General features: G+C 39.5%; 2 long non-coding RNA genes across 2 annotated transcripts; one reads left to right on the forward strand and one right to left on the reverse strand.

The window, feature by feature from the left end:
- The first annotated feature begins 592 nt into the window (after positions 1-592).
- On the forward strand, positions 593-5,255 carry LOC138966413 (uncharacterized). Its single transcript, XR_011455688.1, has 2 exons — positions 593-902; positions 1,636-5,255. It is a non-coding gene; the product is annotated as an uncharacterized lncRNA (long non-coding RNA).
- Positions 5,256-10,082: 4,827 nt separating this feature from the next.
- On the reverse strand, positions 10,083-16,431 carry LOC138966412 (uncharacterized). Its single transcript, XR_011455687.1, has 3 exons — positions 16,354-16,431; positions 15,601-15,912; positions 10,083-12,270 (listed from the first exon to the last, which is right to left on the reverse strand). It is a non-coding gene; the product is annotated as an uncharacterized lncRNA (long non-coding RNA).
- Positions 16,432-17,259: the final 828 nt, after the last annotated feature.

Genomic DNA, 17,259 nt, shown 5'->3' on the forward strand with positions numbered 1-17,259 from the left:
ATTCACATAACACTCTAATTTTTGCACTGTCAACAGTGTAGATGTGTGTGTGTGTGTGTGTGTGTGTGTGTGTGTGTGTGTGTGTGTGTGTGTGTGTGTGTGTGTGTGTGTGTGTGTGTGTTGATCAACATTGTAGAAGTGTGAGTGTGTGGGTGCATGTGTGTGCTTGTTCTTTTTGCCAACTGAAATGTACACCTGTGTTTCTTGGTTTTGTTTTTCACGCAAATGAATAAGTCATAATTGCATTCATTCAGTGATCATGTGCATATATAAGCATGCATGAATTGCTCAACTGTATATATAGCACTTTCCACAAATTTGAGTTTGCTAGGTTATTAATAACATTATTAATGTGAATTCACTCGTTTAATACAATGATACATTGTCACTTTTTTCATTTACAAGAAGTCAAGACTGTGTCTGGATAATTCAAATTAAAATAAAATTAAATCGTGTGCACAGGTTGGCGACATGTAACATTTAATTCATAGCATAATGATCACTATTCAGACTGTGTGGTTTTACATCTTGATCAGTTGCGAATCATTACAGTTTACAGTTCCTTAATATACTTTAAGAGTATGAAGTACAGTGGTACTTGTGATGAGAGGACATTGTTTGGCCTCATTTACAAGGTACTACTGAATTAAGAAACAGACTAAAGCACAGACACAATTCCTCACAGATTGTGGTGAGAGTAGTCCACACGCACATCTTAACCCACTGAAACAGCACATAACTACCAGTTTTGCACATAACATGCTCATATTAATTTAGAGTAAATTTACTGCTATATACTTTGAAACCCTTTTTCTACCACTGTTTTTGGTAATGAAATTCTTTGTTTCTGCTTTCAGTGATGTTGGACTTTCCACTGAATTGGTCTTGGTGGGTGTGTTTAGGTAAGTTTTTAAAAAAGTGTAAATTGCACAATATGCCATAGTTTTAGGACTATATAAGGCGCAACTTTTTTCCATCAACTTTGACCCCTGTGTCTTATTGGCCTTGTGTATGACTAATGAAGAGTACAATTGTACCCAGATTGCTATACAAAGAAACATAACACTCCATTTGAAGTGTCAGTGTCTGTAAACAAGGGTAGGCAGCTGATCTCAGTTAAAAATATTGGTCACCACTTATTTCCACTCTGTACTTCCTTTGGTTTGTGCCCAATACACCAGAAGCGCTTATGTGAATTTTTCTCATTTTTACCTGAAAAGTGGGTGTCGCACCTTTTATAAAGGCAAGCACCTTGTAGTTCTGAAAATACGGTAAACATCAACCAGCAGATACATACTAACAGAGGGTTTACATTAGCTATGGCTGTCACAATTACTTATAGAAATCTATACAGCTGCTTCAGACGTCATTCAGTAGTTAGGAAAACTAAGAATAAGTATGGGGTTAATATATTTTGAAGAGTGTACAATAAAGATGATTAAAGGAAATGTGTGTGAAATGTATCTCGTTGGGCCCCCACAACTTTAGTACTAGGCATATCACAGTGTCACATGATGCATTAAGCTGGATACTAAATACAGTTAATGTGCACCATTATAATTCTGAGAAAAAAATCGTGAATTTTCAGCCAGTGAAGGTGGCTTTTGCATCACTGTTTACTTCCCTCTTTTTCAGCGTTTGCGTATCTACTGATGACAGTATTCGGAGAACTGGTGGCTTTGATACTGAGACTGAAGTGTGGAGGCACGGTGGCCCCACTGGACAGCGAAGAACACGGCAATTTCTTGCACACAAAGTCTTGACATCTTGCTGGCTGTGAATGGGACAATTATACAGAGTGGTCAAGCCACTACCTCTAGTTACCTATTATGACCAGTTTCTCATAAAATAAACCGTTGGCCATGCGTGTCTTCACAAAGATCATTTTACGGACATTTTTGTTAATGTTGGAAGTTCAGCTTGTTGTTTGTGCCTCAGGTTTAAAATACTACTGCCCTCTGGTTTTAGTGTAGATGTATCTACAGTCTCCATGTAAACAAGTATTTTTTTAACTTGTGCATGGACAGTTTACACTGTGTCAGCATTTCTGTCTTGATGTGTAATGAGAGGTAGATTTTTGTGTATATGATAATGACATGCACATGGTGGCATAATTGTTGTTGTTTTTCCAATGTGATCCCCATTTGTAAAACTAGTGGGACATTTTATCTTACATTTTAACTGCCGTTATCATTTTTGCAATGTTTTATTAATGTCATATACTTGAATGAGCATCGGTTTTAAAATAAGATTGTGTGACATCTCTTTACATTTCTAAAAATGGTCATTTATTATCTTAACCCTTAGGCTGGTTGTCGCGACATATGTCGCGCTACTTTACGTATACTGTCACCTGGTTGTCACGACATATGTCGCGCTACTGGCTCAGTCTGTTTGGTCGGTTCTGATTACCTCCCATGGATGCGAAAACCTATATGACCGTTTTTCTTTATTTTTCTCTCTGTTAATTCACCAGTGGCTATGTAACATGTGTTACAGAATTGCACCAGTGTAAGGGTTAATTACACATTAACATGCTTCCATTTGAAACTTCGAGGTCTTCATCGGGGATTGACGCCCGACAAAAGCTTCGCTACGGAGGGCTTCAATTAGACTTTGGGATGGCGTCAATCCACGATGAAGACCGAGAAGTTTCAAATGGAAGCATGTTAATGTTATTGTAATTCAATCTGACGACGATCTCTTTCCTGCTTTCATGCGGTTGTAAACAGACAGAATTGGTTCTGTTCTGTTCACACACTACTTTCAGTCCACCTACCTGCAAGGGTCAAGTCCCAAGAAATATGTCTCTGTATTCCTATCGTATCACTCTGCTCCTGTTTTGTTTTCTTTCACACATATTTTCCCATTTTTTTTACGGGTTTCTGGACAGCAAACTCTAAAACAAATTCTTTTCCTCACAAAAGCGATCTTTAGAATTGACTGACGTAGTCCGGAAGAATTCATGCATCAACTTACATCACGTATTCGACATCATCACTTCGCATTTTGTGAACAAGAAACAATTGACAAGTGGCTCTATCCCATCTCTCCCCGTCGCGATATAACCTTCGTGGTTGAAAACGACGTTAAACACCAAATAAAGAAAGAAAGAAATCACTTCGCATACCATATGGTCTCGGTATTTTGTTGGTCTTCATATTTCCTACTTGTAAAATGACCTTCAAAGCTAACCGAGACTAGTTCAGGCTGTATCAATGCGCCTCGCCAGCAGGTTGTTAATGGATTTTTTAGCGAGTGGTTATCGACAATTAATGACCGGTAATTTTTAATGAGTTGGGGCATTCTGACCAATCACAGGATCTGTTTCATTAAAACGCAAACTTGATTGAATTACAATATTAATTATCATGAGGTGACTGTTATGTGTTAGCCTCCATACAGTTTAAATAATTAGCACCAGGAAGTTGCAATGATGTTTATTGGTTGTATTGTTGCTGTGATGTTTATTGGTAGTATTGTTGCTGTGATGTTTATTGGTAGTATTGTTGCTGTGCATGCAAGGCATGTTTAATGTTGTTTCGTGTTATATTGTATAAAGCTGTGTATACACCAGGCCCAAGGACTACTACAAGTAGTAGTCCTTGACCAGGCCTCAATTTCTCTATTTCAGATAATAAAGTTGTCTTTGTCTAAATGCCTTCAGCGTCAAAGAGTACACGTGCCATATTTTTCAAACTTAAATTTTAGTCTCAAAGGCTTCATGCTGTTGGTAATGAAACAACGATTAAAACCTTTTTTTGTTGTTTATGGAAAAATCAAAAACAAGAAAGTCCTTTTTATATTGCACCGACTACAGCAAACAGATCAGAATTTGCCATTTTTCAGCATACCTATCCAAAAGGTTTTTGTACTTCAACATAATTTTGTTTGTTCAGCTTTCACAGAGCAGGGCGTTGTGCTCATATCCCTTATACTTCAAATGGTTAACATAATGGAATATTGTCAGGTAAATTTTGTTCAAGAGCTTTTAGCACTTTCTTCTTATCTCTGTGTGATAATGGGTCTCCATGTCTTGTGTGCAATGCTTCTCCACTAGAAAGTAAGCAGCGCTACTCAGCACTTGTTGGTTTAATGCAGTCTTTGTGTTAACTGTTAATGATAGACCTTGAGGGGTAGTACATGACTGTATACATTGTACTTTACTAAGAATAAGTTGGAAGCTAGCTGTGTCTCGTTTGTTTCCAGATGTGTTCTTTAACAGTTCCATTTTCTGCAATTTTCATTTCATTCCGTCCTTCACGTTACTTACATTTCATTCCGTCCTTCATGTTTAAAGTGTGTGTAATATATACTGTGCAAACTTGTGTACGTCTTGGGCTTGTATATCGACGTCATCACGGAATTTTGGCGTAACATATTTTTGACAGCTTTTCAGCAGAAGACCAAAACTGATTATTTTTATTATGAAATAGTGTTTATATTTGATCGTGGTAAGAATATGAAAGATAAAAGAATGTTAAATCATGTATATATAGTCCATCATATTTTAGAGAATATTTCTCGTGGAGAATGATTTACTTTGTCTAAAGCTCAAACACATTAAAATCGCCAAGAATAGAATTACGCCAACATTCCAGGACGACGGCATTATGTAGTTTGTAATATTGTAAATGTATGTTAAATTACATATTCTTACTCCGAATCACATAAAGCATTGACACAGTCTGAGATGCTAAGGACTGAAAAGGCTACCCGTCTTAAACAATTTTAAAGGGAAGCAACCCCACCACAAAAAGCGTAAACGGAGCTATGGTAACGACCACACACCCTGGGAGTTACCTCCCATTGGTGTGTACTACGTCACTACCGCTCCTCAACACGTGGTCAAGATCATACGACTTTTTCAGCTTCTGAGAGACCCCCAGCGGGTTAAGGGGAAGAATTTACCTGATGCTCCCCAGCATGTCGTAAGAGGCGACTAACGGATTCTGTTTCTCCTTTTACCCTTGTTAAGTGTTTCTTGTATAGAATATAGTCAATTTTTGTAAAGATTTTAGTCAAGCAGTATGTAAGAAATGTTAAGTCCTTTGTACTGGAAACTTGCATTCTCCCAGTAAGGTATTATATTGTGCTACGTTGCAAGCCCCTGGATCCATGGAGCAAATTTTTGATTAGTGCTTTTGTGAACATGAAACAATTGACAAGTGGCTCTATCCCATCTCCCCCCTTTCCCCGTCGCGATATAACCTTCGTGGTTGAAAACGACGTTAAACACCGAATAAAGAAAGAAAGAAGCTTCTGGGAGAAGGTCGTGGATTTTTGGCGCTCTCGTGGCTTTTGCTGTTTGGTGTCTGCTTGGCACCCACCGGCACCCACTTACCCGTCTTATTACCTTCTGCGTTGGTAGTTGGTGAGCTTGTTCCTTTTTACATTTAGTCAAGTTTTGACTAAATATTTTAACATAGAGGGGAGAATCGAGACGAGGGTCGTGGTGTGTGTGTGTGTGTGTGTGTGTGTGTGTGTGTAGAGCGATTCAGAGTAAACTACAGGATCGATCTGTATGAAATTTTTCATGAGAGTTCCTGGATATAATATCCCAGATGGTTTTTTTTATTTTTTCGATAAATGTCTTTGACGACGTCATATCCGGCATTTTGTAAAAGTTGAGGCGGCACTGTCACACTCTCATTTTTCAATCAAATTGATTGAAATTTTGGCCAAGCAATCTTCGACGAAGGCCGGACTTTGGTATTGCATTTCAGCTTGGAGGCTTAAAAATGACTTTGGTCATTAAAAATCTGAAAATTGTAAATAAAATTATTTTTTTATAAAACGATCCAAAATTACGTTGATCGTATTCTTCATCATTTTCTGATTCCAAAAACATATAATTATGTTATATTCGGATTAAAAACAAGCTCTGAAAATTAAAAATATAAAAATTATGATTAAAATTAAATTTCCGAAATCGATTTAAAAACAATTTCATCTTATTCCTTGTCCGTTCCTGATTCCAAAAACATATAGATATGATATGTTTGAATTAAAAACACGTTCAGAGAGTTAAAAATAATAGAGATATAGAAAAGCGGGCTATCCTCCTCAGCGCAACCGCTACCGCGCTTTTCTGTATTGTTAATTTCACTGCCTTTGCCACGAGCGGTGGACAGACGATGCTACGAGTGTACGGTCTTGCGGAAAAAATGCTTTGCGTTCAGTTTCATTCTGTGAGTTCGACTGAGCTTGACTAAATGTTGTATTTTCGCCTTACGCGACTTGTTATTCTTTGTTGACAGGAATTTTCGTAGTTGCTGATATATTTCGTCCATTTTTGGGACTTGTATTTTTCAGTAACTTTTGCGGTTTGGCCGCCATTTTGTGCGTCAGCATGTCTGACAGCGATAAAAAACGCGGCAAGGCTAATGTTAAGGGCAGAATTAAATCAAAATCTTCTTCATCAGCTTCCAAGCCTCCTGTTATGGTAGTAGTCTCGGACGAGTCGGAATAGTCCAGCGAAGGACAAGGACCGAAGTCACAGTTGCTGCTGGACATTCCCTGCTGGGAAACAGTTCTTTGGCGCGGGATCACAACCCGCAAACTTCTGTTCCGTCTCACCCTTGCCTCGTCGCGGGCATCTGTGTTTCGGAGCAAGGGCGGCAGCCGGTTCCGGCTGCTGCGCTTCCGGTTCGTACCGGAGGCATAGGTCCCCTGCCGCAAGCACCCGCTGAGGTCTTGTCCAGGGTTGACCGTGGACTGCCCTTAGGGCATTCGGGCTTCCGGCCCCAGTCCATGCAACCTGCGCTTCCGTATTGTACGGGTATACGGTTTCGTCGGTTGCGTTTCCGGCTCCGCCCAGTTTCACTGCTCCCATTCCTGGCACTTCCTCTCGGTTGTCGGTGGGTGAGGAACAGCGCCCGCCCTTTGGGCAGGTGGCCTCGCAGCTTTGGCCGGGGCAGTCAGTGTTTCACCCGTCGGGTGCTGCTTCGACTGCTTTTCCGGTTCCAGCGGTTACGGACGTGCCCTCCTCCTACTCTTATCCTGATTTCAGTCAGGGTATCAGTTCGGATGGCGTCCGGGGGGACGGGTTTCCGGTCATTCCGTTCACCGTCCGACCATCAGCAACTGTGACTTCGGTTCTTTTCCTTCGCTGGACTATTCCGACGTTCAGTCGGTTACCAGCGAGCAGGCACGTTCTGGTTTTCCGTCGAAGCTCAAGGTTGCCCTTGAGGCTGCGGCTAAGGTTACCTCAAGATATTTTCCGGAGCGTGCATCGGCTTCTTTGGCTTCCGCTTCGGTTGCCCCGTCGGCGATGTCCGATTTCCGTTCCGCGAAGGATGATGATTCGCGAGAGGAGAACTGGTGCAGCCTCAAACCGGCATCCCACACGAAGAGCCCCAGCTGCTGAAACTTCACGTGTGGAGGTTGTACGGTCCTCGCTGAGGCGTTCTGGGGCATCAGAGCTGACTTTGGACTTAGTACAACGCTCTCACAGAGCTTCTACTTCGTCTGTCTATGCTTCACATTGGAAGGCCTGGGCATCCTGGTGCCATGTGCATGGTTTGAATGCCTCGGCACCTCGTTCTATGCATGTGGCAAACCACCTTTCTTACATGTCCTCTCAGGGAGCTTCCGCTTCCTCTTTGAGGGTAAGGAGATCGGCCATCTCTGCGACCTTACGGCAGATAGGTCGGTCCATTGATGTCAGCGGCGTCATTTCGGGGGTCATTAAGGGCGCGTCCCTTACAGAGGTTAGGACTCGTACTCCTGTACCTAAGTGGGATCTCTTTTTGGTTCTAGAATTCCTGCGTTCTGCAGATTTCGAGCCTTTAAGAGATGCTAGCTTCCCCAATCTGACACGTAAGACCCTGTTTCTTTTGCTGTTGGCATCTGCTCGCAGAGGGAGTGAGATTCATGCTCTTTCTGGAAATCCGGAGGATATTTCACATGAGTCTGACGGCTCAGTTTCCTTAAGGTTTCGTCCAGATTTTCTGGCGAAAAATCATGCTCTGGAGCAATAGCATCTCCGCTGGTTCATGTCAAACCATTATCTACCATCCTGGCTCCTGGAGACCCGGATTTGGTTAATTGTCCTGTCAGAGCCCTTAACATCTACCTTGCACGTTCGCAGCCGCTTAGGTCAGCTGCTCAAAAGCTCTTGTTTATCTCCCTTAATACGGAGAGACACAAAGATATTGCTAAGACGACTCTGGCCCGGTGGGTGTCGGCTCTCATCAAACATGCGTACGAGTGGAGCCGTTTGAACAGGGGGGGACGCAGCCTGTCCTTCCCCTTGACTCTGCTCGAGCCCATGAAACTCGGGCTTGGGCTTCCTCCTTGGCCGTTTTGCGGTCGAGGAGACTGGAGGAGGTACTGCATACTGCGTACTGGCGCTTTCTTTCTTTCTTTATTTGGTGTTTAACGTCGTTTTCAACCACGAAGGTTATATCGCGACGAGGGAAAGGGGGGAGATGGGATAGGGGAAAGGGGGGGGGGAGATGGGATAGAGCCACTTGTTAAGTGTTTCTTGTTCACAAAAGCACTAATCAAAAAATTGCTCATGGGGCTTGCAACGTAGTACAATATATGACCTTACTGGGAGAATGCAAGTTTCCAGTACAAAGGACTAAACATTTCTTACATACTGCTTGACTAAAATCTTTACAAACATTGACTATATTCTATACAAGAACCACTTAACAAGGGTAAAAGGAGAAACAGAATCCGTTAGTCGCCTCATACGACATGCGGGGTGCAGAGAAATAAGGATGTGGAAAAGAAGACTTTTGGTAAGTGAAATAAAGGTGATGGATCCAGTCAGGTAGAAATAAGACAACAAGAAAAGAATTGGAAAACTGCAGGGAATAGTAGGGAGAGTTTTCTTGGAAGGAAATATAGGTGAAAGGACTGGTAAGGCAGAAATAAGACAAAAGAAGAGAAGAAACAGAACCGTTAGTCGCCTCTTACGACATGCTGGGTAGCATCGGGTAAATTCTTTCTAGTCCCAACCAATATGGGACTCCCCCTAACCCGCGGGGGGTGTACTGGCGCTCTGATGATGTCTTCATAAATTTTTATCTGAGAGACATTTCCGCTGTTCGTCAGGACGGCTCCAGAGCTCTTCCTGCCATGATTGCAGGAGGCCAGTTTTTGGCAAGGACTAAAGAGTGAGTTGGATTTTTCTTTCCCACCGCCTTGTTGAAGCTATCTGCTTTATGTTATTCGGAGTAAGAATATGTAATTTAATCGAAAATTTTATAAGTATATTTTCATTTGATTAATATACTTACTCGAATCACATAGTTAATTCCCTCCCGCCAACCCCGCTTATGGTTTTTTAGTTTTCTTTAAAGCCGTATGATCTTGACCACGTGTTGAGGAGTGGAAGTGACGTAGTACACACCAATGGGAGGTAACTCCCTGGGTGTGTGGTCATTACCATAGCTCTGTTTACACTTTTTGTGGTGGGGTTGCTTCCCTTTAAAATTGTTTAAGACGGGTAGCCTTTTCAGACCTTAGCATCTCAGACTGTGTCAATGCTTTATGTGATTCGGGTAAGTATATTAATGAAATGAAAATTTACTTATAAAATTTTCGATTTAAGGTTATTTAAAATGTTGATGCTTGTGCAAGTTAAAGAAACATATCATTGTGCTATATATGTACAAGGCTGTGGAACTTCTAATCCATTCATGTACACAAAGTGTTTGATTGCATTTCACGGTGATGCATGGTTCTGTTCCCACATCAGATAGGATCAGAGGTGTTCTTGTTATCCTGTTACAAGAAGTCGCATAAAAACAGCTGAGTCAAGAGGTCCTTATCTCTTTGCTAGCACGTCCATCTTCATAGCAAGATCGCTATGTTAGTAGCGAGTACCCTTAGAAAACAAGCACTTTGTCCAGCATTTTCTGAATAAAATAATAAACTTCATTTTGTATGGTTTGTTGTCTATTTTAGCATATCTACAGGACCTCAGTTTGCTTAACATTCAGACAAATGTTGGCTTCTACTACAGTATTTCGATTTTCTTCCAGTTTTCCCTGTAAAGAGTACATTCATATGTGTGTGTGTGTATGTGTGTGTGTGTGTGTCTGTGAATATTACACTTCAAAACTAAATCACTTTCACCTTTTATTTAAATGACATCTTCTCTCTGCATAAAACAACCAGATGCAATTAGCTCTATTGAGCAGATTTGGGTAAAGAAAATATTGTACATACGGTCATGTGAATTACAGAGGAACACTAAGTGTGAAGTTACTAAAAGCAGCAACTTCACGTGGGATGTAATACCATTACCATTATTCTCTTTGTATGTTCACATGAAGCGTTAACATGGACAATGTGCATAAAGAAACATAACATTAAGTTTAATAACAAATGAGTGAAATTTACTTTTAAAAGCAAAAATACCAGTATTTCTCTAAAATAGCATTTCACATTTCACACAACTCGCCACTTCATTTATCCCAAATCAATTTCGTGCACTATTCTGATGCAACCTGAAGCAAAACAAAGAGAAACGAGAAACAATCAACTTCAAGATAGAAAGTATGGCAGCACTGTGACGCTATCTGTACAGGAACATTGTACATGACACGACACTAAAACAACATGATTGAATATTACAGGACAGAATAGTATCAAAACAGTCGTCATGACACTAATATGAAATTACTAATGCAACCAGCTATCCACCAACAACTGATACATGATATAGAGGAATGGCAAATACATTTATTTGTTTAGCTGGTTGTATCTATTGTTTTATTTTGCTCTGTTCTGTTTCCTTTTCAGTATTCTTAATTTCTTAACTGCCACTGCTTCCTCTCCAGTTACAAAAATACAACAACAGGACTTTTAATGGGAGCTAAACTTAGGGAAGTTTTAATACACCTGAACAAAATTCTAAGTAATGGTCTCACAGTCAATTGTGTCCAGGATGTCAAATACATAAATAAACAAGGACTTCACACAACTTTTCACAGAAACATTATGAATAAATGAGCTTTGGCCAAAGCCTGCTTGGAATAGATACATACTCCAGTTGTAAGTTCTGTTAACTACATCAAACATGACCAATACCTTGACACTTCAGTGTATCTTGCCATCAACTTTTCAGCAGTAGGTATTATGAAACGTTTCTGATGTTGGCCATGGATCCAAAATTATTAGTTCTCAGCTATTACATGCACTTTTATGTGGTCCCTTCGTGGGTTACAGAGCTCATTCACAACAATCTGACGTAATCCTATCTAAAAATCTTGTCACTTTTCCTTATCCTTCTTCGCAAACAACATCTAAACCTCACACATTTGGGTTTTCAATAGATGTGAACAAGTGTTGTTTTTTTTGGCTTGAAACTGCATCTTTTCAATGATCAAACTTGACACTGACAAAAGTTAGGTGATACTGTCGGACAAGAGAGTATTTTAAACTTAAATTCCTTAGCCCAGTATACATGAACTTTTCTGTCTAGAAGTGTTCATGCCTATATCACAGGCTGATTTAGTGCGTGTAAATTAATCACCTACACACTTCAGGAATATTTTACCAACACTGTTTTTTTTCTCTCTATTCTAACATCTGAACTAAGCATTGTTGTCATTCAGCTGGTTCACAATCAATATAATATAGTGTACTGCATAATTCATAGACACACAACATAATTGAATTCAATTATATACATCCTCAAAATTAATCTGAAACAAGCAACTAGTTACAAAATGCCATAGAAAAAAATGCTGTGTGAACTTCTTTACAGGCACATGCACAACATGGGAAAATTTTTAACTCATACATACACATCACTCATCAACCATTACACTCAAAAATTAACAAAAACAGCCCTAAACCGATCCTAAAATGTTACTCTACATTCTTTCATGTAAGTATTTATCTCAACAACAAAATATTACTTTGAAAAGGATCTATGCATTCATCTACACTTGTTAAAGCAAATTAGCGATGTAAATCTTTCTTGCACAAAAGTGTTCATTCAATCAAAAACAAAATGCTGCTGGAATAAAAGGTTGACACAATTTTTGGAATGAAAGCAGTCATTTTGAAATATACAAAACCCCTGAAAAATGCAATCGAATTCAAATAAGAACTATTTAGTACATATCTACAAGTATAATAATATTAATATAAAAGTGACACAAATTCTAGACACGCAGCTGCTGGAGGACTTAGTCACTTTTATGCCGCCGCGCCTTGGCCATGTTGGCCTCTCGTTTGGCTTTGCGTTTCTTGTCCTTCTCCTTGTGCTCAATCTGTTTCGCTAGCTGCCAGGCGAGTACAGCACTGCAACAGCAAAACAAAACATTAAAATGCAATAAATTAATAAACATGCAGATTCATGAACAGAAAAGCAGTTCAATTGAGAAACAAGAAAGAACAGACAGAAGCATAAAAAACAAATACCCACCTCTCCCAACAAATAAATTAAATAAAAAAGAACTGAAAGTATATAACTCCCCCATGAATTAATTCGTTGCAAGCCTGTTGGTGTTACTGCTTCAAAATTGTTTAGAATTCTTTTACATTGTCAAAATGAAGAACCTTTTTTGTTCTCGCTAACTTTTTTTTTTAACCATGTAACAAAATATGAATGGTCTGCTGCTGACAGTGTGTAAAAAGTAAATTTTAAGGGGCTTATTGTCCGTCAGGTCTTAATTGCCTATATTGGACATGAATTGGTTTATACGATTCGAGTTTTACACCCTCACGGCTTTTTGATGTTTGCGTGTTTAGGTGGTATCAGCCATCTGCACTTATGGTAGAATGACCAAGATCTTTAACGTGCCATTGTGGTGACACGGGGGTGGGAGATCATGGATACCGTTTCTGGGTCTGCACATAAAGTTGACCCGTGTCCGTCCCGGCCCGGATTCGAACCAGCGACCTCTCGATCACAAGTCCAGTGCTCTACCACCTGAGCTACCCGGCCCCCCCTGACAGTGTGAGACCACAAAGGCATTCATGTATGCAGCTTTTAGTTTTGCGCAGAAGCTGAGCAACAGATTTTCTAAAAGAAATAGTCATGTGCAAAAACACAGACACATGCATACACAGATCACCAAGCATCTGTCAAAGAGTCTAAAAAGTGTTACAATTTTTAGACTTTTTTTTTAAACCTCCTTAATTTTACATGAATAAACATATCGGTACTTCTGTCCTTCAATTGCAGCATTTTATTATCCAGTCAAGTGTTCGGTTTATCAAATATTTGCAGATAAAGCACAAATGACTGTATGTTACATTTACACCATAACATAATTTTAAGGTGCTGTCATTTTCTTATTTTCAGCTTTAGGCAACTGTTTCACTATCCAATGACTTGATGGCAATCCAGCGCGCTACCGACTGAGCTACATCCCCGCCCAGTACAGATCAACTCTATACTGGGATGTAGCTCAGTCGGTAGCGCGCTGGATTTGTATCCAGTTGGCCGCTGTCAGCATGAGTTCGTCCCCACGTTCGGCGAGAGATTTATTTCTCAGAGTCAACTTTGTGTGCAGACTCTCCTCGGTGTCCGAACACCCCCGTGTGTACACGCAAGCACAAGACCAAGTGCGCACGAAAAAGATCCTGTAATCCATGTCAGAGTTCGGTGGGTTATAGAAACGCGAAAATACCCAGCATGCGTCCTCCGAAAACGGCGTATGGCTGCCTAAATGGCGGGGTAAAAAACAGTCATACACGTAAAATTCCACTCGTGCAAAAAACACGAGTGTACGTGGGAGTTTCAGCCCACGAACGCAGAAGAAGAAGAAGAAGAAGATCTGTACTAAAGCAACACTTGAAAAAAGTTGCTCTTGTCTCAATATAAGCAAAATCATTCATCCGTTAGTTACTTTACACCAAAGCTCAGAATCAAGGATACAATTCAACATTTACCTATTTACACTGTTTTTAAAACAATGAAATTCTCTATGGAAGTGCAGAAAAGGTTCCAGTAAATTTTCATGTCATTTGTTTTGCAAACCTTAACCTCAATCATCAGGTTATTCATAATTTGAAAAAAGCAGGGTCAGCGGTGTAGAAATTATCATCAAATCACCCTCTTTAAATATATTTACATTATGTTTGTCTGCAGTTTTGTGAGTTATAAACAAGAAATCATAACAAATCCTTTTTACGATAGAATAGTCAGGTTGGTACTCACTACGGTACCAAATGTTAATTTTACCCATGATCTGTACGTTACTTTAATTACACCAAACAGCACGTACAAGGTACTGAATTTACATTTAATGGGCTATACTCACCTCAGTTAAACAGTATTTCTAACTTGTTTGTTCTAAGCTACCTGTCTTAAGTCAAAATAAAGGGTTAAATTAATGGTTGTGCCTTTTTAGTTGTGTGTACATCTTTACACAAAGGGATGGTGTAAAGTAACATACAGAAGGCTCCGAAGATCTGCAGGTCCATTTGAAGGGTAATTTCTCTTTTATTTAGCTCATAAACCCTGAACAGACTGTTATGTGCTGTTTTTAGCATTATTATGTGCTGCATATGGTCTCGGTAAAAAAACAAGGTGATGTATGTTACATTTACACCAAAATGTCCCAACAGTGGTCCTTCATAGGTAAATTTTGTCATTCAGTGTACTTGTTTTCATGTTGAAACAAAGGTTTGGTCTTGCTGGTTGTTCTGAAGCACTGATAAGTTATCTTCTGTCTCTAAAACAAATTCATTGTCATTTTCAAGTATTCTCAGTATGTATGTTACATTTACACCCTTGTCAGAAGGCCTCACTTACAAGCCAACAGGTGCAAGCACCAGGAATCCTGTGACCATAGTTAAACTACCAGGTGTCTGAGGTATAAGAAAACACACACCTTTGTGTATTATGGCATTATTTAAAGACTGTGACAAAACTTGTTTGGGTAAGTAGATACAATTTCATTTACACCAAACGCATATTTTTAACTTAGAAGTACAATTAAATTACATCAAACACAACTTTTTCACTGAATTTTTATAAAATTACAATCATCCTACCTAATGACCTTCCTTTGCAATGATTTTTAAGTAAGTTTGACCAGAAACATTTTTTTAAGATAGTTTCCCTTTTTTCATGATTATTTACACCAAATGTAACATACAGACCAGCTAAAAAAGAACGCTCAAAACCCAAAACCTATGTTCAGATCAAACTTTCTATAAACTAACATTTGTTACATATGTTTCTCCATCCATTTCTGGACCAATTAGAAATTAGATTGAGATGATACCCTTATCAGTAACTTGGTTATTCAATGCCCAATGTACCATGCATTTCGCGTAATGCCTTGTGTGCCCAAAAAAGGTGCTTTTTTTCTTGAACAAAGTCAATTTTCTCAGCATCCGGACAACTGACAGACATAAATTTGGTATGGATAGAATCTGCATGAGGAATACTTCATAAATGTATTGTTTATATTGTAGTCATTTAAAAACAGAATAAAATACAAATTAATAAAAGTATCCAGAACAGGATTTTTGCATTTGGACACCTTGACAGATTTCTGCAACACACACACAGACCCCTTTTAGTCCAAACTTAGCATTTAAACTTTGTTACTATTACATGTAATTAACTAAATAATAGCACCGTATTATGGCACAATAAGGAAGCTGCATAAATACCTGATAAGGAAAAAAGGTGAAAGAGCTAACAACACGTAGTAAATGAACTGCCACGGGTTCGTTGCAGCATACTGAAGGACACTTCTGAGCAATTCATTCAAATCCCAGCCAAACATGTTGCTTGATCACTAGGCTTACTGGTGACACACCGGAAGATACTGTCAAAGTTACAGACTATTCCCGTTCATATGATGCCTCTCTTGGCTGTGCACTTGCGTATACTGAAGACACACGCCAGAGATGAAAATGCCTGATCCAGGTTCATATGCCAAATTTGTTGTCAAAACCTCACAGGAAGAGCTAGGGTTGACTCTGAAAAAGACATACAAGTGTAACTGAGTTACATTGAACAATGTACATGTTCTACATACATGTATATAATGTATATGAAATGGGCAGAACAGTGGTGTAACTTTCTCTCTTTGGCAGAATTATGGCAAATGCATGTGGTCTTTTTCCAGAGAGTGCTTATGTGCTGGATGGTACGGCATTGAAATCACAACAGCTAACCATGAATCCAGTCTTGAATCACTCATCAAGCACTGAGGAAATCTGTACGTTCCAAAGTGTCATAGGCAGGTAGCAGGAGCTAAAATCAGTAAATGCGACTCGATTCTGTAACGCTAAAAAACTACAACAATGCGACCGTTCTCGGCAACACATTGTTAATATTGAAACACAATGAACTACCCTCGTAAAGGGCAAAATTTTGTGTCCGAGTCACGAATTTGGAAGACAAGAAACATCGCTTACAGAATGCTGAAGTAGATTCTCTCGCGTCTTTTGTTGCTCCAAAGCGGTATATCAAGGGAGTTAAGTCTTGCTAGTGTGACTGTGAGGGTGACGGCCCCTATCAGCACATTTACTAATGGATGTTTCAAGTTCTCCGACACAGTGATAATGCGGTGGTTTAGTGATTAGAATGGTGTGTCTGGTAAAATTGGAGAAGTGTCCCCCAAATTCAAGGAAGCTGTTGCGAGGTACTAAATATGTAATCTGGTAATCTTGAACTTTAGTGCACTGTTAAATTCATAGCTCAGAATCCAGTGGCATTCTTTACTTATTTTTGATACAAGGTCCCTGTAATGAAGCCAAAGAACATTTGAATTTAACACACTAAAGTTCAAGATTACCACTAAATTTTACAGACAACAAGAACTGTGGTAGTGTGTTGAAATTGACTCTGTTCTTGAATACACTGAAGTCTAATTCTTTACGCAAAGTTTTGATCGTATAAAGAATTGGAAGGACAAAACCAAACAGTGTGGAAGTTGCACAGACTGAAGTTTGCTTACATTCTGTACTTGCCTTGCATCCATGGTAAGTCTAAATCATCAAAACATGTGGCAATGTACCTTGTAAAATTACATTGCAAATGAATTTGAGAGGCACTGGGAGAAAAAAGTAACTTTAAATAAAATAAAATAAAGACATCTTCCACTTATAAACTTCATATGTGCGTTCATGGGCTGAAACTCTGACGTACACATTTTTGTGGGGGGGGGGACACAAGTGGAATTTTACGTGTCACGGTATGACCGTTTTTACCCAGCCATTTAGGCAGCCATACGCCGCTATCAGGGGACCATTAAATCGAATATATATCCTGGGTGGCAACACAACCAGATGGTGACAGCAAATGTCAACTTCCAGGTCAAA

This window comes from Littorina saxatilis, linkage group LG5 (assembly GCF_037325665.1).
Source record: "Littorina saxatilis isolate snail1 linkage group LG5, US_GU_Lsax_2.0, whole genome shotgun sequence".
Classification (NCBI taxonomy): Eukaryota; Metazoa; Mollusca; class Gastropoda; order Littorinimorpha; family Littorinidae; genus Littorina; species Littorina saxatilis.